Genomic DNA, 22,961 nt, shown 5'->3' with positions numbered 1-22,961 from the left:
GTATCATATAGAGAGAGAGAGAGAGTGTGTACTCAAATATTTTTTTCTACACGCCTCATTAGATGGAGTGCATTAGATGAGTCTGTTAAATGAAACAAAAATGTACTAAGATCATTTCATTTTGATCATTCAGTCACCAGATTTAATTTATTACACATTATATTGAATTCCTCTGAGTTGTAATAATCAAGTTCAGAACAACTTTACAATACTCGTGATAAAAATCTAACATACTAAAACACATGTACAGTTATTACTACTAAAACTGTTTTAATTTTTTTTTTAATATTTAATCGCACAATTTCTTTTAATGAAAACATCGGAGACTATTCTATTTTTGTTACTTCAGTAAGTAATACTTTTAATTTATTAAAAGCACAAAACTCAGTAAGAATACAATTTTTACTCAAATTTATTTTTCATTTCTTAGAGCTTTTGTTAAATTCATGTAGTTAAAGGTATTGTTTCTAGATTAATATGCTGTAAACGTGTTCAGAGACCGAATAAATATTGCATGTCAGTGCTTTAGTAAATACAGCTCAAAGCATAATCTAATTCGCGACTTTGCGCGTCAGTGAAGTGTATGAAAGGAGGAATCCGAGTTTCTGACGCACTGCACAGGTCTTCTTCAAAGAGAACCAGCTAAATAGGAGAACAGGATCCTGTAACATCTAAAGAATCTATTTGATCTACTCTACCACTTAATTGAGACCGTACTACATCTATTTCCATGAAACTAATAGATAGTTAATTAAACACTAAAAGCAGGCTTACGACTAGCGGCATTTTTAAGGTTTAGTCCTAGCATATTCAATTCCATTAAACAAATTCGTACTTAATGCCGATTTGCATGTTTGTCGATCTAAAGCTACAAATTAGTCCTAGATAGACAAGAAAGATACATACCTACATTCTTATGTGTCTTAGTCTTGGTTTTGGTTTTGGTCTTGGTCTTGCTCATTTAATCTGATACTTGGTGTCTTTTTTTTAAATAATTCTAAGCACAAATTTTTCTATCTACCGATACAATAATTACCTTAAATACTGAAATTTTTAGCCATAGGTAGGTTACATGCGAAAAACAATAGTACAAGATACTTGAAAGAAGCAAAAATATAGAATATTGTCCCTGTATTTCAACCACGTGTTATTCATACGTAGTAAAAAAGAACATTTACACCGAGGACATTCTTCTAAATCCTTTTTTTCAAACAGTGGTGAAGTTTATTTTAATTTTTTATGTTAAAATCTAGTCAAACAAACTGAAAATTTCAAATACAAGAAATGTTTTGCTCCAAGAAAAATATATTAAAATTTCTTTGAATAGTATAGCTCATAAATCCATCCGAAGTAATAATTTTTCATTTTGTCTTGCGTATTTGGTCTTGATCTTGCATATTCTGTCTTGGTTTTAGTCTTGATCTTAGTCTTACATTAATGTGGACGACGCCTACAAGTGATTATTTCAAATGAATAATGCAACTTTCATAAGATTAATTTATCGAAGCAAAATATTAGTTAATAAGTTTCTGGCAATGTTTGTGATTGCTGAAGATTAGAGCATAGTAAGAATTATAAACATATAAGTAGATCTTTCGTGTTACGTCTGAATTGTTAAAAATATTGCGACAAAAAGCAAAAATTATTAGGCACTACTGGTCGCACGATGTTGATATGGAGTAACGCGTAGTCGATAATTGTGTTGCTTCAAAGTCTCTGTATATGCGACACACCTGGCTGGTTTATTCAAAAAGTTTTCTTTAAACTGTGAGCACAGCTGCTACGTACTACAAATGTGTAAAATGTACCTAAGTACATTCTTCGTTTAAACAAATGTGCTTAGGAATTTAGACACGTACTTTTTACGTGCTCGTCTAGTTTATTCAAAAGAACAAAGCACACTAAACTAATGATTAAAATTGAAAATATGCAAATTTAATTTTGTTCCTTAATTTAGTTTGTTGTCATCCTTTGATGAAAACAGTAGAACCTTTAGAATACTCTTGGAAGTGTTCCACACTATGCTTAACAAGGGTATTTTTAAAAGTTATATCAGCAGTTTCTCTCTTAATTTAGTTTTCCGGTACATATTAATTTTAACCCCTTGCTTCTCATGTTCCGACTGTAAAAAATTCATTAAAATTACCGTTCGTTCCTGAATAAATTTATTGTAGAATTATTATGAGTCGAATATAAAATGGGTAACATAGAAATGTTTGCCACTTTCGAAATAGCGATTCATGAAACATTGAAGCTTTGATTAGGAATTTTATTTGTATTTCATTATTAAGTTGGTATTAAAGCATTGATTGGTGGTGCAAAACAGCAAAGCTTATTTGCAAAATTAAAGCATCTTAAGTCTTCTAGTTACGACCATATGTCTACTGAAGGTTGCTGCTAATTGCAGTATTTGAATTGTCAAACAAGAGCCACATACAAAAAACACATACCTAAGCCAAATTAATATCAATGAAAGTTGTTACGTAACTTATCAAAATTTCCAGAGTTCCATCACGATTTCGATCTTACTTTACCTCATCCGCACGTCATAGGCAATCAGGAGTATTCCCCCACTAAACCCAACATTGTTCATATAAGCATTTAACCATGTTTATATTATATCGTGTTACAGTAGTATATTGCCATCTACTGATATTTTTTGTTAACTGAAACATTCGATCTTGTTGGATCTTATTAGCGTGTCGCAGACAGCTTCGACAAAACACAAACCAACTCTATCTGCTGCCTTGAGACAGCGTTTTATGAAGTCCTATAAACGGTGCGGTGAACGCCATCTGTAGCTACTACTGATGATGTTTACCGTGCTATTTCTAGGAATTCCTTTCTTGGTGAGTAACTTATCAAAACATTCAGACGTGCATTGAATTTTAGATCTAATTTGATTTCGTCAACACACCATAGACAGACTCAATAATCACCGACCAAACCGTTTTCCCTAATATCGACTTGCAGAAGTATGTCGCCATCTATTGTTATTTGGTGCTTACTGAAGTATTTCAATCATTGGATAAGAGTCTAATTATAAGGTATTGACAACATGACAACATACTGCCGTAACTCGACTTATTGTTTGTCAGTGATTAATCAAAACAGCCTATGGCGTGCTGTTGAGATCAAATAAGATCACCATGTACATCTAAAAGTTTAACGAGTTTCTGCTCTAAAAGTTGAACCGTTTCTCTTCGCTTAAATTACAATTAATTAATAACGAATGCAGTATTCCAACCACATTGTAACCACGAAACCAGTTAATGAATCAATGACCTGTAAGTAGTTCATAAACTATCGAATAATTATACTTGAGTGATTTTCAGTTGTAAATAGTACTTAGCGTGCTAAGTTGTGAGAAATTAAACACGCTACAGCGTCACATTTTCAATCTAATCTAACGTTTACAGGAGCAGATTGGATATGTCACATTCATTTTTTTCAATGCGTTGTTATCAGATAATTACGACATATATTATTTAGAATATTTTAAACACAATTAAAAATTACAACCACAATCTATCCTCTAACAATACAATTAATTTATTCCATGTTTAAAAGAAACCGCTTTAAGGGACGCTTATAATTATGATTAGAAATAATGAAATTTGATAATAAATCACAAACAGTGCTTAGCAGTGTGTAGTAGAAATGTTATTCCGGCATCCATGTTGTGAGAAAATCTAGAACATGGGTTACGTAAGGCTATGATACGATAAAAACCAAAAGATTTCTTGTCGTTTCTGTATTTATTCACTTAATGTTTCACACTTACACCAATTTAGTAAATTTTACTGGAGAATATTGTTTCGGTCTACAGAGACCATTATCAAGAGTATTGTGTTACTAAAATTATAAATTTATCGATACAGTATTAAAAGTGAAGTTAAATCAGAATATGTTCGGTGCCATTGTCAGCACAAAATTGTTTCTTATGGGTATTGCGTGTTTTTAATTTCAGAAATCGTTGATTAGTCCTAGTTTACTCCTGTGGTAGCGCAGCTCTCCGTGATACGTGAGGATTTCCACAAAACGCCTGACATTTCTTATGCTGAGTTTGAGTTTCTTTTTGTCAGTTCCTGCAGTTTCTAAGGGAGATGTAGGCTTTTGCTTGCCCACAACCTGGTTTGCATTTTTCAATCTGTAAGTTTTGAACTGGGCCATCTCGCAATTTCTTGGTTAACAAGGCTACTCTTGGTTGATAAGACTACTGCAGATACCAACAGCAGGTTCTGTTATCGAGTACCCGCTTTCGCAGGGTCGTCTGCAAGCTCGTTTCTCTTAATCCAGGTATAGCCCAGGACAAGAGCAAAAGTATTATCGTTCAGGGTCTGCAATCGGCCCGTTAATAGAACCCAGTGCTTTAGGATAAAAGTTTACTTTGTATTTTTCATTAAACAAAAAGAGGGTCTTTGTGCGGTTAAGGGGCATCTCAAAGATGCTATTCTTTGTAAGCTCAAATAGCTCCATCTTACCCTCGAGCATACTCAGAGCTGCAAAGGGAGTACACCTAACCGCTTCAATAATACTTGTGAACCAGGTCACTCAATTTTTCCAGGTCCCTGTTAGAGGTGGATAGGGCAGCCTTACTCCACCAGACCAAAGCAGCATAGCTGAGTTTCAGCATTACTTCAATAAACTACCTCGTGGTAGCTGGTGTAAGCCCCCTCTCCCCCCCGTTCCTCTCCAAATGGTCCTTCTAGTTTGCCAAAGGCAGGCTGTGAGCTTTTTCCTCAGAAGGTCTAGAGCAACCTTTCAGAACAGTTTCCTGTCCAGAATTATCCCAATGTACTTTACTGAGTTTTGTATCTGGACTTGCTCAATGACTTCTGTCTTCCACGGGTTGATAGAAAGTCTACAGCCAGCAAACCAGCTATCTATTCATCAACCACTACGCATCAGAAGAGGGGCGATAGGACGCCCTCTCTGGAGACACCTTGAGTCCACCTTTCCTATATATATACAGGGTGTGTATCGGTGACCACCCATTAGAATATTTCGCAAACTACAATGACGTTATTGGGTATGCTCTCCTCAAAGTAGTTTCCGAAATATTCTAATGGTTAGTCACCGTAAGTAGAGGTAGTTTAAACCTCGCGTGCCATGGCCATTCGTTGCGCAATAACGAAACTCACAGGTCATTGATTTCTACTTCAGCCGAGTCAGCGTTTTTGAAGTGTACAAGAAAATGAAAGTCTTAATAGAACACCTACAATGCTATATAATCTTATTTGCCCTTCTAATTATATAAACACAAACAGTTACTTCAAGATTTCGTTTCAAACTACATACCTAAGCGGATCACAGCAAATAGGAATGGTCTTAGAGAAGCGAACGCAGACAATGCGGGTTTAACGTTAAAATTCCGAATACTAATTTGATTAGTCGATTAGAATAATTCAACGATGAAACCTAATGAGTGAAGATTAAACAATGCAAATTTTAAAATGGTTATTTAATCTTACTGACCTTGACGAATAACGTGACTTCCATAAAGATAAGTACCAATTATTACAGAGCTTTGATGCAGAAAATCGCATTTTTGAGAGCATTTAGGAGTGCTTGCGGCAGGCTTTGGATTCATTCGAAGAGAATCATATGCCTATACCTACCTATGTAGTGGATTATCCTGTTTTACCGAAGTGCATCCATCAGTAACGAATGAACACTTACATATAACTCTGATACCATTGCGAGCTTGTAGAACGGTAAATAATATTTTATGCCTACATTATGCAGTCAAGCAGTGGTAGTTTACGTGTGGTAGTGATGATATTCAAAAATAACCTAGGGGGCTAGGACAACTGCTACATTTTTTATGCAATCTATTGGCAAAGTTTTATCAATCCTTTTTTTATATAATTTTGGTTAGCGTAGCTTCACAAATAAAAGAAAATTACATGCTTTCGAGTATAATTTCAGGAATATCAATGAAATAAGGCACAAATAACGGTTTTTGAGTGCCTCATTATATTAAAGACCTATAGAAATATTTCAGAAGAGGCAATAATTAATAACTAGTTGGATCCGTGGACGGATGGTACCATTGTTGAGCATTTAGATTTTAATCGTGGCGATCCGTCGTATCATAACCTAACCTAAACCCCTGGTGCATAGTCCCCTAATGTTGATATTTACGTAATTCGTTTTGGCTGCTCTGTTATGCCCGGCTTCACGGACATGGAAACCTTTCCCAATATAACTTAACCTAAACGCTTTGCACATGTCACTTATCTCAGATGCATGTCATTCCGTCCTTCAAATATACAATCATTGGACTTCAACCACAATTAGATTAATTCTTATAATGGATGATTCCGTTGGCGTAAATTTAGCCATGGTCTATCTATGATCAAAATTTGCATTAAAACACCATGAACACGTCAAACTCGGCGATTTTTAATTAAAGATTCCCATTAAATGGCAACATCCTGAATATCGAAAATAGGAGGGTTAGTTAGTGTCATCCTTTAATTAGACGTTTTAATGACCAGTCTATTCCAATAAGTATGTAGTGCATTCTGAAATTATCCTCGGAATTAACTGACTATCTCCTCTTAAAAAACACATATTTTCATTACAAGCCTATACCATGGATACCAGACTATAAGTATACTACACTTGCCTATGCTCGCTGTATTTGGAAATGTGTCGTTTTGTACTCGCAATGAGGGCGGTCCTTGTAGGTGACATCTATCATCGTCAAGGATACTATTAATTAATAGGTCATGTATTTCATCCGTTATTTGCGGAACTACTCATATGAGTATCGTCACATGAATACTACACCTGCCTACGTTGACCGGCAAGAAATTTAAAATAGGAGTGTAAAATATTTACTTAGAGCATATACAGGGTATTTCACGGTGATCACCCATTATAATATTTCGGAAACTACTTCGATTCTAATTTTGAAAAATGGGACAATGGCGTTACTAGGTATGCTCTTCTCAATTAAAATAACAACACCTACGGTATAACTAGAAGTTGACATCAACTTCGTTATTTTAAATAGAAAACCTTGTATATTATGACAGTTTTGAATTCTACTTATAATTTTATGTAGACCTTTAGAACGCTTTTCTACTTCTAAACCTTACCGTTTTCGGGATATTATTTTTTTTTTTTAAAATAGTATCATAGCAGTAGGTTGCGAAAAAACATGCCTATTCTACAATAATAAAGCTGAAGCAACAGTATTCTCAGGAACAGTAGCTATATCCTTAAGCTTTGGGTTTTTTCAAATGGAACACCCTGTATATATTTTCACAGATTCCCAGAATTTTATTGTCTTTCGACTGTTACTATGGTTCTCTCTACCCTTCTCCTCTAGTTTTCAAATTATTTACTGTTATTTGTAAAATCAACTGAAACTGTTTATTTGTTTACGAAAATGGTTGTGAAATTATTAGCAGAACTTCAAACCAAATAATATGAGTTAATTATTGTCCCTCAAATATCCATATTGACAGTTTAGTCATTAAATATTTTGATACTCAATCTCAATTATTGAATATTATTTTTAAGAAGAATGGAAAACGAAAGTATCTATCCAAATTGAGAAGAATTTTATGAAATTAGTTGCAATACGGTAGACAGATAACAATAGTAACAAAATCAAATAAACAATAAATAAAATAAATAATTAACAATATCACCTGATAATAATTAAATGTATTACTTTAATGGTTCGAGATGTTACTTATAAGTTTACTGGAAGGTTAAACAGTTGCTTACAGCTAAACGAGGGCATATCCAACGATTTAACATTTAATTAATATCAGTTGATATTGTTAATTATTTATTTTATTTATTGTATATTTGTTTTTTTTTACAATTGTTATCTGTAGTCTGCCGTATGGCAATTTATTTTATAATATTCTTCTCAATTTGGATAAGGTACTTTAATTTTCCATTCTTCATAAAAATAATATTCAATAATTGACATTGAGCATCAAAATATTTAATGACTAAACTGTCAGTATGGATATTTGAGGGACAATAATTAACTCATAAAATTTGTTTTGAAGTCCTGTTAATAATTTCACAGCCATTTTCGTAAACAAATAATGCTTTGATTGATTTTACAAAGAACAGTAAATAAGTTGAAAAATATGGGAGATGGGTATAGGGAATATATATATACATTTGTTAACCAAATCCGCCAATAAATATTTAACACCCTGTATGTAATTAAACCCCTTTGAAAGTATGGACGGGAAGCTTGAGGGTTTAGCTACCGTCCTGAAAATATTCCTTCGGCTGTCTTACTGTAAAATAGGCATGCTTTTCCGTAACCTACTGCTCTGTGATGCTTATTTAAAAGAAAAATTAATATCTCGAAAACAGTAAATTTTAGAAGTAGAAAAACAAAGGTCTACCTAGAATCATAAGCAGGGTGTTCCATTTAAAATAATAATAAAATAACGAAGTTGGTGTCAATTTCCGGTATAACTGAAAATGCTACATACATGTCGTTATTTTACTTGAAGAGAACATAACCAAATTTTCAAAATTAGAATTGAATTAGTTTCCGAAATATTCTGATGGGTGGTCACCGTGAGACACTTTCTATACATGGAGTGCTAATAGCATTGTAATGAATAGGGCTCCCTATCAAATGGACGTACACTAAGGGTGCATTAACATTACCTGTACAGAAGCCCTAAGCATCTTTGTATTCTAGTATCCATGACTTATACCTACCTTAGAGTCCTAATCTAGGTGACTATCTATCTATCTATCAATACATAGTCGAAACTCTTGAGTAGATTAGAATGAAATTTATTACTTAGGGGCGCACTAACAACGAATTTTATGAAAACAGTGTTGAAAAAGAAAAACAGAAATTTAAAAATTTCAGACAAAGTCGAGTGAGGTGTTGTTCGAAGGATAATGAAATTCTGACAATCACATATGTCCCCGATTTTTTATCAGATTTATAAGCGGCAATATACCATGAGGGAAGCCACGAAGGGTAACCGCTCTCTATATATGAGGGATATGGTTCTGAACTGACTGATGATCAACGCATAGACGAAATTATTGGGTCGATTTGAATGAAAAAGTTTTGATAACAAATTTTGACTGTTACACAGGGGCGCACTAACGATAGGTTTTGGGAAAATCGGATTCTAAAGGGTCGAATAATAACAACAAAAATTCAAAAATTTCAAATGTAGTTCGAGTAGTCTTTCGTAAAATAACGAAATAATAAGTATGATGTACGTTCTTCCATTTTTCATAAGAAGCATAGTTCTTGAGTTATAAGCGGTAATTGATGTTTAATCACACATACTACGAGCAAAATAACAACGGGTAGCAGGTAATCTCAAAAATGTATAGTCGAGTGAGGTGTAATTTGAAAAATATCGAAATTCTATGACTAACTATCCCCATCAAGGAGCAGGTGCAACATTTATTTTATTTAACCTTAAAAATCATTCCTGTCAACATAAGGTTTATGAACTATAGAGAAATGGGTTGACTGTAATATATAATTCACGTTCATCTGCAGAATTATTCACTGTAAAATTATGGTGTACCATAATATATTAATAGAGCATATCTAGTAGTGTTTTGAAAAATATTTTCAGTAAGTAGGTACATTGTAATATAGAGAAACCAATAATGTGATGACTCAATATATAATTAAAGCTTAATAAAAATTTACATGTAAACAAATCGGTTTTATTCTGTTTGAAGTCTGCAGATTGTCTGAAATTACCAATATATGCATTCTTATAAAATCAGAATCAACTTGCTACTTGATTCTGATTTTTATAGCAACAATAAAAGCCCAAAATAAATCAAACTGTGGTAGATTTACGATTAAACTTACGCAACATGTTGGATTCGCTTTTTTTAATGCATGGAAATGTCTGTATACTCATAAACAGAAACTATGTAGACAAGTAGACCTATTTTAATGACCGTTACTAATTTTATTAACGTATTATTATAATTAAATAATGGGGGGGGGGTGTACTAACAATGTTTGGGCCGAATCAAATCGAACAGTATTATACGTTTCGACGAATTTAAACATCGGCCTGCCAATTAAGTCAAAAAATTAACGAAGAAGATGTCGAACATATAAATCCGCATTTCAACATTGGGAATACTTTTAAGATGCCGGCGCGCACGTGTGTGCCTGTGTTTGTGTATGTATTTGAGGTTAGGAGATTTGGTCAGAAGTTTGGAGAGTGAGTAGTTTGTTTTTGGGTTTGCGACTAAGTATCTGTGCAGGGGGGATGTTAAGATTTTTGGTGTTTTAATATTATCGTTGTCAATATGTGGGAATCGTGTGGATTTTCACTTATACGATATTAAAAATCAGTAAAATGCTTATAATGTCGTCGAGTTTCCAATGGATGAAATTGATCGAATCTCGGGATTTTCCGTAAGATGCGCTATTCAATGGTGAGAATCGATTGTATGTGTTTACGAGATGTAGTGGTTAGTGTGACGGCTCAGTAGTCTATCAGGGATCATATAATCGTTTTTCAAATATGGTAGTGTCTTTGCCCCAATGAATTTTCGTTAGCGAGCAACTTCTGTTCTCTGCTAAAAGTTTACTCTACGTGCCAAGAAAAAACATAAATTCAAATAGCAGATACCCAGTTCAGCACTCATCATGGGTATTTCTCTTAAAAAAATAAAACTAATTGCTTTATTATAAACCGTAAATGAAAACCACCCTTCTATCTTAGTTGTCTAGCAGTATTTGAAAATACCAGATCTTTCGTAGGTGTATTTGCTACTACTGTAGTAATCCATAATGCTTGACTATCTCCTTAGAAAGGATATCTACTTGTCAAACGGAATCTATGGCATTGCTTAATTTTGTCGCTTTAGTCTCCTTTCTGTTTGCTTAATTTCGGTTAGAGACTTTTGGATGTAGTGCATTTCCCCTCCGGACTATCCACAACTACTTAGCTACTGTAACGTTAGTATTTTATGAAACATATACGTTGAGTTATTTTATGCTACTGGCTATTTAATAAGTGGATCAGTTCGGGGCGGATGGATTTTGTTCACAGCCGATTCTGCAATTTTTGGTTTCTAATTTTTTTTTTTTTTTGAAAAAAAAAAATAAGNTGTCGTAGCATTGTGGATTCATTTTAACCGTCTAAACACCTCACCACTACGGAAACGAACTGCTGAGTGATACAACGTATCGAAGATGCGTGAAGTCATATAGGTACGTTTTTCTCGGCTGTTTGAACTAGTCGACTGGCCACTGCGATATCTTATTGATGCCATTCAATTGAATATTTACCTATAGGACCTTTCTTTGATAGTGTTACTTTACCATTTTCGGCGGTTATTGACTTGCAGGATATAAAACTCACTTATTTATTACCGGTCCTATTTCTAATCATAAGCGCAAACTTGAAACGTGGAACATTATTGATTCGCACAGTTAATCGTAAGGTGATTTGTCAACATTGCCGTTTACTACCTTCCGCAATTAAATGTGCGCCTACAAATTTGCAATCGCCTTCTAAATTGCTCTATTATATTTATCGGCTTGTCAAAGCTTTGTTGTGATGTTAATGTAATTGGTAAGTAAACTGAAATACAACTGTAATAACTTTTCAAATTATTTTCTTTTCATGTTTAAGACAAATTGTAGACACCTACATATATACCTGAAATAAAAAATTAATATTTTCAGAAACAAAGAAAAAAAATACCTGCTGTCTATATGTATCTATTAAAAATATTAGATTAATAAATTACTAAATATTCTCAAAATAAAAAATTCAAGTTGTATTTGGGATAACTATATAATACTTTATAAACTAATAAATTGATATTACCTACAGATGTACAAATAGAAAGACAATTGCATTAATGCATTAATTTTTGAATTAATTTATTAAACTATCTTGGTTCGATTTCTGACAAAACAGTGACGATAGCAACAATTTTTTCCTCATTAATTTAAAATTATTTGTAGTGGGTAATGTTAATACAAAAATTAAGTCGCTGGTGTATTGAATTAAACCCTACAAAAATTCGAAGTGTCCCAAAAATTATTAAAAAAAAAAATGGTCACTCTAACACCCCCTATAAGCACTTTCACATAAAGACACTGTATCTGGAAGTCAGACATAGTACATTCCTTTCATCATCATCATAAGGTCGTCAGTCCTAAGATTGGTTAAACACGCACCTCCACTCTCTCCTATCCTGCAGTAATCTTCGCATGTCCCTAAAGCTAGAACAACCCATATCATTAATTATTTGCGAACAGTAATCTAATCTAGGTCCACCTCTACCCCACCTAACTTCCGTTTCTGCCTCTAATATGTCTCTGACTAGACCTTCATGCCTGAAAAGGTATCCTTCTAACCTAACTCGCCTATTTCTTATTGACTTCCTGTTCTCTTACTCTCTCTAATACCTCTTAATTTCTAACATTCTCTATCCACGGTATCCTCATCATTCCCCTGTAACACCACATTTCGAACACTTCTAACCTTTTCTTCTCCGCCGCGTCACTGTCCATGCTTCGCACCCGTACAGCGCCGTGCTCAAAACATATACCTTTAACAACCTTTTTCGAATTTCTAAATTAACCGTTCGCGAGCGTTGAAGTGACTTCTTTTTATTGAAGGCGACTCGATTCTGCTCTATCCTCTGCTTCATATCCCTACTACTCCTTCCGTCCTGACTTATTTGACTTCCTAAATACCTAAAATCAGTCACTTCTTCTAATTTTTTATCCCCTATCTTTATATTCGCTCTTTTCCTACTTTTTCTTCCCTTGCATATCAGTATTTTTGTATTACTTTTATTTATTTTCATACAGTACTGTTTTGTCAATACCGCTTCCATTTTATCTAAAGATATCTCTTAACTCCTCCTTGCTAGATGCTAATACTGCTAAATCATCTGCAAATCTAAGCATACTGATCTTTTGCCCCTGTATATTTATCCCTACAGTGGTACTGTCTTTAATTATGTTGATAGCGTCTCCGATGTATAGATTAAAAAGTAGTGGTGACAGTGTGCATCCCTGACTCCCTTCCTAATATTTACTCCTCTACGTTGCAACCCCATCTCTATAACTCCTTGTTGCTCTTTATACAAACTAAGTGTCACTCTTCTGTCTTTGTAACTCATCCCTACATTTTTAAGTATATTTAACATCTTATCCCATTTGACATTATCAAAAACTTTCTTTTATTATCAATTTTTTGCAGTGGTATACGAAATTCGCTGAAAAATGTAATTTTTTTGAAGTAAAGTACTTCTTTTTTTACAATATCGACAACCGTTATTAAGAAAAGTTGATCCTAATTATTAGTTACAGTCAGCTATCTAATGTTATCCGTCTGCCATGGAAAAACAAATTTTGTTGTTTTTACAAATTCCTCTCTGTGTGGTTAGCATTGATAATTTATGTCCGTAGATCAACATTTAATTAACAATGCAGTGACAAATTCTGTGTCGTATCAATTTGTCTTACACGTCGACGTTTCATTTAGAATGCACTGACAAGCCAATGAATTGTTGACAGCAAACGTCAAAACGCTAGTTAGAATGTATAAAATACAAGAAGTGGCAGGTATATTAACATCTACGGAGAAAATTAAAACAGTTTTGATTATGGGAAAAAATTGTAAAGCTCATCAAGAAGTAGGAATTAATTTTTAACAACAGACATCCGGATAGAAATGTTTTTAAATACAATAAACGAAACATGGTTTTTAAGGTTGCTTACGTCTGACTGAAAAACGGAACCCTTAGAAGATTACTCGTGTATTTGTCTGTCCGTCTGTCACAGTCAATTTGCTCCTCTACTGGACCGATTAAGTTGAAATTTAACACACTTATGAATTTCTATGACCCAAAAACGACCGCATAACGTAAATAAATTAATTATGAACATGGAGGTCAATTTTGGGGGTCAATAGAAAATTAAAAAAAAAGTTTTGCAAACTGCACCGTGTAACATATAAAATGAAAAGGCTTGGCGTCAGGGTCTCAAATATAAATTTTTCTAATTTTAAAATAAATAGTTTTAACGTTATTTAAGAAAATAGATGAAAATTGACTGTTCCCACCTCATTATTTCCGACACTACTGAACCTAAAATTTTGGATTTAGAAAATAGTTCTTTACTTATTAATTATATACTATTATAATTTGTCTAAAGATAATGCTTGTTAGTTATTATGTAATTTTTGTTTGCACAAATAAAAGGTGCTGTTAACGTGCTTCCTGTGCTTTAAGTCATTAAAAAAAATGCATGTAAATGTATATTTTACTGCATATTTTGATGATTTTTGAAGGATATTTACATGCATATATTTGCATACAATCCGAACATTAGTTATTAAGCTATCCTTTTATTAAATTTCTATATTTTTATCGAATTAATACATTACGCTGCCATCTGCCATTACTACCAAATGTACCTACTACGTACGTAATATCAGCGTACAGAGACCATAATATCTGTGTTCGCTTTTATCTGTTAATAAAATTGTAGTAGATAATTAATTATGGCTAGATGGCAGGATGAATAATATAATTACTCAGCAGCTACTTTCAGATCGTATTGATTTGCCAACTATATTGCATCGGAAACAGAGTAAATCAAAAGCTGAAATTGAAAAATGAATTAATCGAAATTGTAATCAAGAGTCAAACTAATTTTACATTTACATTTACTAAAAGTACAATCTTTTATATACTCAATAATACGATAACACGATAATTTAAAGTAACAGAAAGTCCGGATTTTACTCCGTCAGGCCATGAGTAAATACATTAGATACCAAAGCGAAGCTGGTGCCGTCAAATTCCTTTTTTTCTCTAAATTGACTTGTAATTAAAGTTTGATGGCTTAAAAAATTGCCCTTTAACTGCCCTTTTTGATATTAATTGCCCCATTTCTACCTTTTAGCAATAAAAGTTATTAATTGTTTAAATATTTTGATATAAAAATGTCGTTTAAATAAAAAAAAAAGATTTTTGATAATCAAAATATTTTTATTAAGCAAATACTTTTCAATTTTATCGACGCGCGAATCTTCTTTTTTTTTTTTATTTAATTGTATAATTAGGGAGATAAAGATTAAAATTGCCATGAGTACATATTGCAATAATAATTTGGTAACGCGAAAGCAATATGGCGGCGGAATACAATGAGTACTGGCTGTAAATTTTAATTTTTGATACTTCAAGTAATTTTTAAATATCCATTTAAAATTTTTAGGCTTTTCAATAAGGGCATAGAAAAATCACATTTAGAATAAACAAAAAAGTAATCATTAAACAATAACAATTACGAAATCAAATTAGTTTAAGAGATGTTTCTCATCTTCTCTACCTAGTTGGTAATGGGGACATATAGTTCATACGATACAGTCAAACTAACCAAAGAATAAGTATTACCCTCACTGCATCTAATTGATGGTGGGGATATGTAAGTCTTACAATATTCTCTCAGCAAATTTGACTATAGAAACTTGCGTGTAGCATACATTAATCTGAAATTATTTAATTTTAACAAAATTTATCATAATGAAATATTAAATATATATCTATGTTTTAAAAGTATTATTATGGATGTACATATACAGTTTCGATATAAAAAGCTCAATGCACAGCTGAAGTAGGTAAGTAGATTGATCGTAAGTAATAGACCGTTAAACTATAAAGACAAAAACTTTCCCTTACAAAATCCTGACGAGGATTTGCCTACAACAAGACTTTATTAACATTTTAGAGGAATATTAGCTTTGAGCTTTGAGCTTTCTTCAAGGAACTTATTTTTTATTTACCATTTTACCGACATGCTTTCTAAAGTTCGTTGGCAATTCGCAAAACTAAAATATTTAAGTAGACCTTTGTAGTTGGTTCTACGATACATCTGACGATTCCGAGAACGAAATACAATATGTAGTTCTACTCCTACTCATTATGGATCACAATAATTTGCTACCTCAAATACTAAAAATGTTTTGTTCAAAGAATAGAATATGTTAAGGTTACTTCAAATAGTTTAACTCATCGGAAGTAATAACTTTTCGTTTAGTTTTGCGTATTTGATCTTGGTCTTGCATATTCCGTTTTATTGTTAATCTTAGTCTTGTTCGTTTGGCCTTGGTTTTAGTCTTGGTCTTGTCCGTTCGGTCTTAGTCTTGGCATTGCTAGTATAAAAACAGTCTTGGTCTTTGTCTCGGCCTTGTATTTTCGCAAGACAAAGACCAAGATTGTAAGACCAGGGCCAATTTTGCGCTTCACTATTTACCAATAACAGTATACAGCAGTGACGAGTGAACATAGCGGTTTTTTATTATATGAATTTTGGTTTATAGTCGTTTATTACATACAGCTGCACAGAAGGCCATTTGATTTTCTTGTATTATTTCTGTATTCATTATTTCTTTTTTATAAATGAAATGAAATTATTGCCATATACAGAATCAATGAATTACTACAAACAGCGCCCATAAGAACATCAATTTGTCGAACTGAATCCACAGCAAAGTTAATCCTACGTTAAAGCACGTAACCAAACAGAACAATATGCTAATGGACGCCAAAATAAAAATAATCCTGCTGGTAAATCTTCAGCTGGATTTCTCAGAGGTTTATAAAGTTTTGATTTTCTCAAGAAGCCAGATGTACAGGTCGTTGACCTACCTGTTGGGTCAAATTGACTTTCGATTCCTTTTGTAAGCATTACACCGTATATAACGAGGGTGGTTTTCCTTGTTCAAAACTCCATCCACTCTGTAATGAAGTTCGTTAGCTTCGGTGCAATAACCTCATCGTTTTGTCTACAATTACAATGAGAGCAGCATTATTCCGACGTTACCTGGCAACTGCGTTGATCTGTTTCCGTTTCTAGTACAATTTGTAGACTACTCTAAAGTTTGAAGCGCAAGTTGCAACTGGTCAGTATTCTGTCGAAACCGTCAGACGTGAATTGCGATTTCGATCTCACTGGATTTTATCAGCGCGTAGTAGACAGAGAATGGAAATCGATCCTATTTTTGCCGAAGGTTCAGTTGAGTTGGGCACTGATACTGGAGTAGGTAGGTACTAAAAGACCTAGTGTGTAGATATACCATAACTAAGAGCAAAATTATTCGCCTTTTGATACAAAATTTCAAGAATATGTCACGAAAAGTATTGTAAATAATGTCACTTCATTCTTACCGAAACTACACTTCTCTACTTTTTTGCATATTCAGTAATGAACGATTAAACCAATATTTTATTTTGTATCACATAAATGATTGTTGCATTGCATTTAATATAAAAATGGAAAATGTATGTCGATGCCATACCGTAAATATCAAATGTAAAGTTATTATAATACACAATGGACATGTTCTGGACAATTTCTAAAATAAAATGCTTGTTTTTATTAATAAAATTACTGTATTGTTCACTGTAAAATTCGTTTACGATTTATGTCAGGAAATGTTTAATAATTTCATTTTATTTATAACTATTTATACACGGTGTAACAGAAGTAAATGCCAAGCTTTGAAGTGTGTAAGGTAAATGCAATAAACAATCGTACGGTGACTTCAGCAGCGTGAATATGGCCAATCTTTTTTTAAGAAAATCACAATAATTTACAATTCAAAGCCGGACCGACATTAATTAATATAATGATAATTGTAACTTTATTAAGGCAAATTTTCACACAATTCAGGTATTGCCAAGGTGCGTTACTTTTTTTGCTGGTGATTGTATGTAAACTTACCAAAAAAGACAAATAAATCTCCAAAAATCTCGTATCACACATTTACCGAAAACAGTTCCGACGTGAATTTGCGTCGCACCAATAGTGATTATTGTGAAAATTCAAAATTCGGTCCGGCGTGAAGCAGTCTCAAAACAACATCCTATGGAAAAAATTAGGCTGTGCAGCACTTTTCTTTCTAAACCACCGAAGCAAATCTACTCGCGGTTGAAAATTTGTTTCAAGCAAGGCTTATACATCATGCAAATGATAAGGATGAAGCAACTGCTCCTTTAAAAATTGCCACACAGAGAAGTCAACATTCTCTGTTCTTTTGCGTGTACTATTTTTGGGAATTGGTTTCTTTGAAATCGAGGATTTCGTCCCTTCAGCAGCGATAGTGTTCAAACCCGTAAATACGTATCATGTCACATTATTGTAACAGCAACTGCTCTACAGTGGCTGACATACTATTAATTGATGTTATATTGTTGAATTAGTTTACTGAACTGCACAAGGTTTAAACGTTAAAAGAATAAATTAGATTAGATATTAGAGGTTGGCATGAATAAAAAAAATATAAAACAAATACTACACCGATGCTAGTAATCACCAGCTGATAGAATGCAGCGTTGCAAGCCGGATTGATGAACCAGGGCCGGAATTGAATTTACCTTTTCGGTAAAAACGGTGAACATTCGGAAATACAAACATTTATTTAATTTTCATGTTTCATAGTGGTCTATCACCTCCTGCAAGCTTATCACTTATTTCTGTTACACCCTGTGCAGAATGTTACCAAGGTTATGTAACATACCATGATAAGATGCTAATATTTTAGAAGCTGCCTCGTATCTTTGTCGACAAATTTGTATGTGCTATCATAAAAAAGGATTGAGCAACAGTGGATATATTCCATCAATGTCAAGATTAGTTAATTGTATTTTTTTTTCTAAATAAAGGGGAAGGGTACAGCCTAATAACGTGACGATGAAGTTATGGTGACGTTACGTAACGATTTTATAACTAGAAAGTTAGTAGAACTACTTAGTCCAGTCACTTTTTACAAAGAAAATTGAAAACTTTTAAAAAATCTGTCTAATGATATGCAAGTGGGACTACCAGTATTTTGGCCTCACAAGTTCATGAAGTCAACTGGACAGCTACAAAAGTTGGAGATGATCAAAGAAAACTAATTTTATTAAATATCTCGTAAGATTTCGGGTCTACGTTAACTTTAACTATAATAAAATTGTTTGTGAAATAAATCTACATAAGAAAGGTCCCACACAAAATTTACGTAGAATATATCCAAGACTGAGAAAACTCAGGCTTGTACTGCACCACCTTTCAGGCAGAATTCAAGGCACAATTTTTATTTACATGGTATCCCTTGTACGCCTAATCCATGGGTAAATCCGCATCCACACTTTTGGTATTCACCTTTCGTCAAGTACAATCGAAAAGTTTAACTTCATTACCAGTGGCAGTTACTACTGGTGAAAGAAGTTTCTCCAAATTGTATATAAATTAATAAAAAATGACCTAGTCAACCGTTACAGATATCAGATTTATTGAAAAGGCTATGATTGCAGTTGAACGAGAGGTCTGCCACGGTATCAATCACCATCATCATCAGGTCATCAGTCTTAAGACTGGTTGGACACGTACCTCCACTCTTTCCTATCCTGAGCTAAACTTCGCATTTCTCTAAAACTAGAACAGCCCACATCCTTAACTATTTGCGAAGAGTAATCTAATCTAGGCCTACCTCTACCCCTCCTGTTTCTGCCTCTAATATGTCTCTGACTAGACCTTCATGCCTGAGAAGGTATCAATATCAAACAAAAATTACACATTACTGTTTCTGTAGAAAAAACAGTTGGGAGAAAGTTATTTTATTAAATAGGGATGTTATTCTAAGTTTACGTGGTTTAAAGACAAATGATTATTTGGTAGTTAGGTTAGGTTAGACACTGTTCTTTATATTATACTTTTGAGTAAAATTCTTTTTTTTTTGACAATTTGTTTTTATAAAAGTAAATGTTTGGAATAGTATGTCAATGAATGAAGATGTTGTTAATGTCAATAAAGGGCGGCAAACATTATTTTTGCCTGAAACTGCTAAATGGTTTCTGCACAAATATCCCGAATGTGTGTCGATCGGGTGCAAATGTCACACTATTTTCCTTTGATTCGGCATAAAAGACCAACTCCGAGCGGAAAACGGCGAATAAGTACCGAACTTTCGTGACGAGCAATCCATTATCAGGAATTGGGGAAATAGGTGCTCGGAAATGTGTGGATGAGGCTTAAGTGATGCCTTAATTTTGTTGATGATTGTTCGTCCGCGCTGACTTTTCCTCTTCTTCTTCTTTAATACTTCATTTCTATCTCAATAAAAAATAACGAAATGAAAACGCCTTCATTATCGTTAAACTCAGATTCAACGATATTAACATCGGACAAGCAACGTATTGAGACGCAACTGGCCCCAGAAAAGCCGTAATACTGCGAAACATGATAATTCTACAAATAGAATTAAGAAAATCTGGCGCAAGGGGAATCATAATTATTGTTTAAAGTCGAACCCCAATACTGAGGGTCTAAATCATTTCCCAGCCAACTCTAAACCTGGTAATATACCCTAAATTAAACAAAAATGTTGTGACATCAATTTATTTTGGATTTAGAAAAGTAGGATTGGTATGTTCCAAACATTTTGATTCTTGCTGGGGACAGTCGTGTCCGAGGATCTAACTTTGAATCTAAATTCAACGGTGATGAAATATGGAAGAAGTCAGCCTTCTAACTGAAAGGTGGTGTAAAAGCGTATGCACTGTAATGCAGCAGTTTTCTCAGCCCTAATATTTCTTGAAAACTACTGGTTCTACATAAATTTTTTATCTGAGCTTTTTTGTACAAATTTATCTCAAAATGCAATTTTTTATGATAATTAAAAGTAACGTAGACCCGACCTTTTACGAGATATTCGAGAAAATCAGTTTTTCGTGAACTGCTGTAACATTTGTAGCCGTCCATTTCGCTTTATGAACTTTTGATGAATTATTTACGATGTCAAAATAAAAATAATCCCGCTATCAATTTTTCGCTTGAACTCTCTCTGAGATTTATGTGTAACGTAACTGCGCTGTAGGTACTAGCCCGATAGATACACAAATCAGGCGTAAGTGTGGTTAGGTTTTGGTGGAGAAGCTCGTTGAAAAGGTTTAAGTTCGCTGGCATGTTTTATACTTCAATGAGTCTGAAGTTTTAATTTTCCCAAGAAGCCTAACACCTAACGGAATGAAGAGCCCCTAAGAACATTGTAGTGTTGTTGAGTATTTTCAAAATTGAAATTTAATGCTACTCAAATATAAAGAGAAAATAATTAGACGTGACATCTAAAAGCAAAAATAGAAACAGGTTAAATAGAAGTATTTCATATAAATCGGATCTCTGCCTTTAATTACAGAAACGCGCATTGTTAGTACTTACAGTCTCAGATGTATAGGTCGTTGACCTACCTATTGGGCCAAATTGCCTTTCGCCTCCTTTTATAATCATTACAGCGTACTAGTATATAACGAGGGAGGTTTTTCTTTTTCAAAACTCCATCCACTCTGTAATGGAGTTCGTTAGCTTCAGTGCAATAACCTCGTCGTTTTGTCTACAATTACAAAGAGAGCAGCATTATTGCGACGTTACCTGGCAACTGCGTTGATCTGTTTCCGTTTCTAGTACAATTTGTAGACTACTCTAAAGATGCGCATTGTCATTATGGATAAAACATTATTACGTAGACGTCAAAGCGACACGATTTTAGCTCTTGAGCTATAAGCGTTCGTTAAACAATGGCCAAAGACAATTAAAACCAACTTTGACTCGAAATACTATGCGGCATGCTACTTTCTATGAGTAATAGTAAAGTTAAGTGTAATAGCAAAATCACACTAAAACTAAACCAAACTGGAGGTAGCATGTACCTTACGAGAATTTTCCGACCTGACGAGCCGTGGTTTAATGGAACTTTGAATATTTAGTTTCGGTAGCGTTCCTTCAAGTCGCAGTTATCGACCTCTCCATAAATATCCGGCGTAGATCCGGACTAAACATTTGGAGATTTTCAAAATTCTATCAGACTCCTCGGCCCGAAAAATTCTCGTCAGATACAAATACATACGTATTATATGTAGTAGGTGTCTAATTTATATATTAGAAATGGGAAATTATCTAGGTATCAACTTTGGTAAATAATTTTTCATCAATCATAATAAAGAAGGAAATAAGAAAAAAATGTTTCTTTGAAAATAATAATATGAAAATGTTCATTAAAAATACTATTGTAACTTCTTTTTAATGACGTCAGAAGTTTATTTGTGATTATCTGCGAATAAACTTAAATGAATGCTTAATTAATAATTACATACAGACAACATACCGACTATAATAATGTCGGTATGTACAATGTACATACTGTTAATGTTTTTCCCATTTTATCATAGTTTAGGCTTCATTATATCATAACAAGTGGATAATTAATTATAGGATGGGCATACAGTTACCTATTTCTATTACCCCAGCCAGATGTGAATACCTAGATACAAACTTTTCATCCAATTAACTCCATTAAAGCATCTTCCTACATTATTCAATGTAATGTTTCGGAAAACCTTTATTACATTACCTGTTCATCTGTTGTATGCTACTTTTTGTTTGAGTTAGAATACTTTAATTACTTCACTTTGATCAGTAATTTGTCAAAGCTATACAATTTGTAGCTTGATACTAAAATTGCCATTGATACCGTGAAACCAGAAAAACAAAAAAAGTTTACAGTGACATTGACCAATTATGCACATGACAATTGGAATCCGTCAAATGGGCATACAATATCTGGTGGCAAAATTTATAACTCGAATGAGGGAAAAATTTATATAGGAGCTGTGCACGCAAATTGTAAAATTGTTTATTAAAATTGTTTATTGATGATGGAGTCGACGAAGTTTTCTTCTAAAGTTAAATCAAATAAAAAGTTAATATGTTCAGTGAAAAGCTGCAATAGCACTTCACACATAGATCTTCATTCTTCACCTACATTAACTACTTTCCAATAAAAACTAACCGTTTTATATATGTAAAAAATATATTCGGAAAATTAGAGAAAAAAGTAAACTAATAGAAGCTTGGATGAAAGCAGTAGGTATCAAAGAAGTGAATTCCGGAATAA

General features: G+C 33.4%; 1 protein-coding gene and 1 long non-coding RNA gene across 2 annotated transcripts in view; one reads left to right on the top strand and one right to left on the bottom strand.

The window, feature by feature from the left end:
- LOC108737961 (voltage-dependent calcium channel type D subunit alpha-1) overlaps nt 1–22,961 on the top strand; it is a 205,991-nt gene that overhangs the window by 37,530 nt on the left and 145,500 nt on the right. The gene's annotated exons all lie outside the window — the stretch shown is intronic.
- On the bottom strand, nt 16,137–17,291 carry LOC108737963. Its single transcript, XR_001937924.1, has 3 exons — nt 17,197–17,291; nt 16,853–17,110; nt 16,137–16,767 (listed from the first exon to the last, which is right to left on the bottom strand). It is a non-coding gene; the product is annotated as an uncharacterized LOC108737963 (long non-coding RNA).

Source organism: Agrilus planipennis, unplaced genomic scaffold (assembly GCF_000699045.2).
Source record: "Agrilus planipennis isolate EAB-ADULT unplaced genomic scaffold, Apla_2.0 scaffold152, whole genome shotgun sequence".
Classification (NCBI taxonomy): Eukaryota; Metazoa; Arthropoda; class Insecta; order Coleoptera; family Buprestidae; genus Agrilus; species Agrilus planipennis.
Note: the sequence above shows the minus strand (reverse complement) of the source record. Positions and strands in the feature narration are given on the sequence as shown.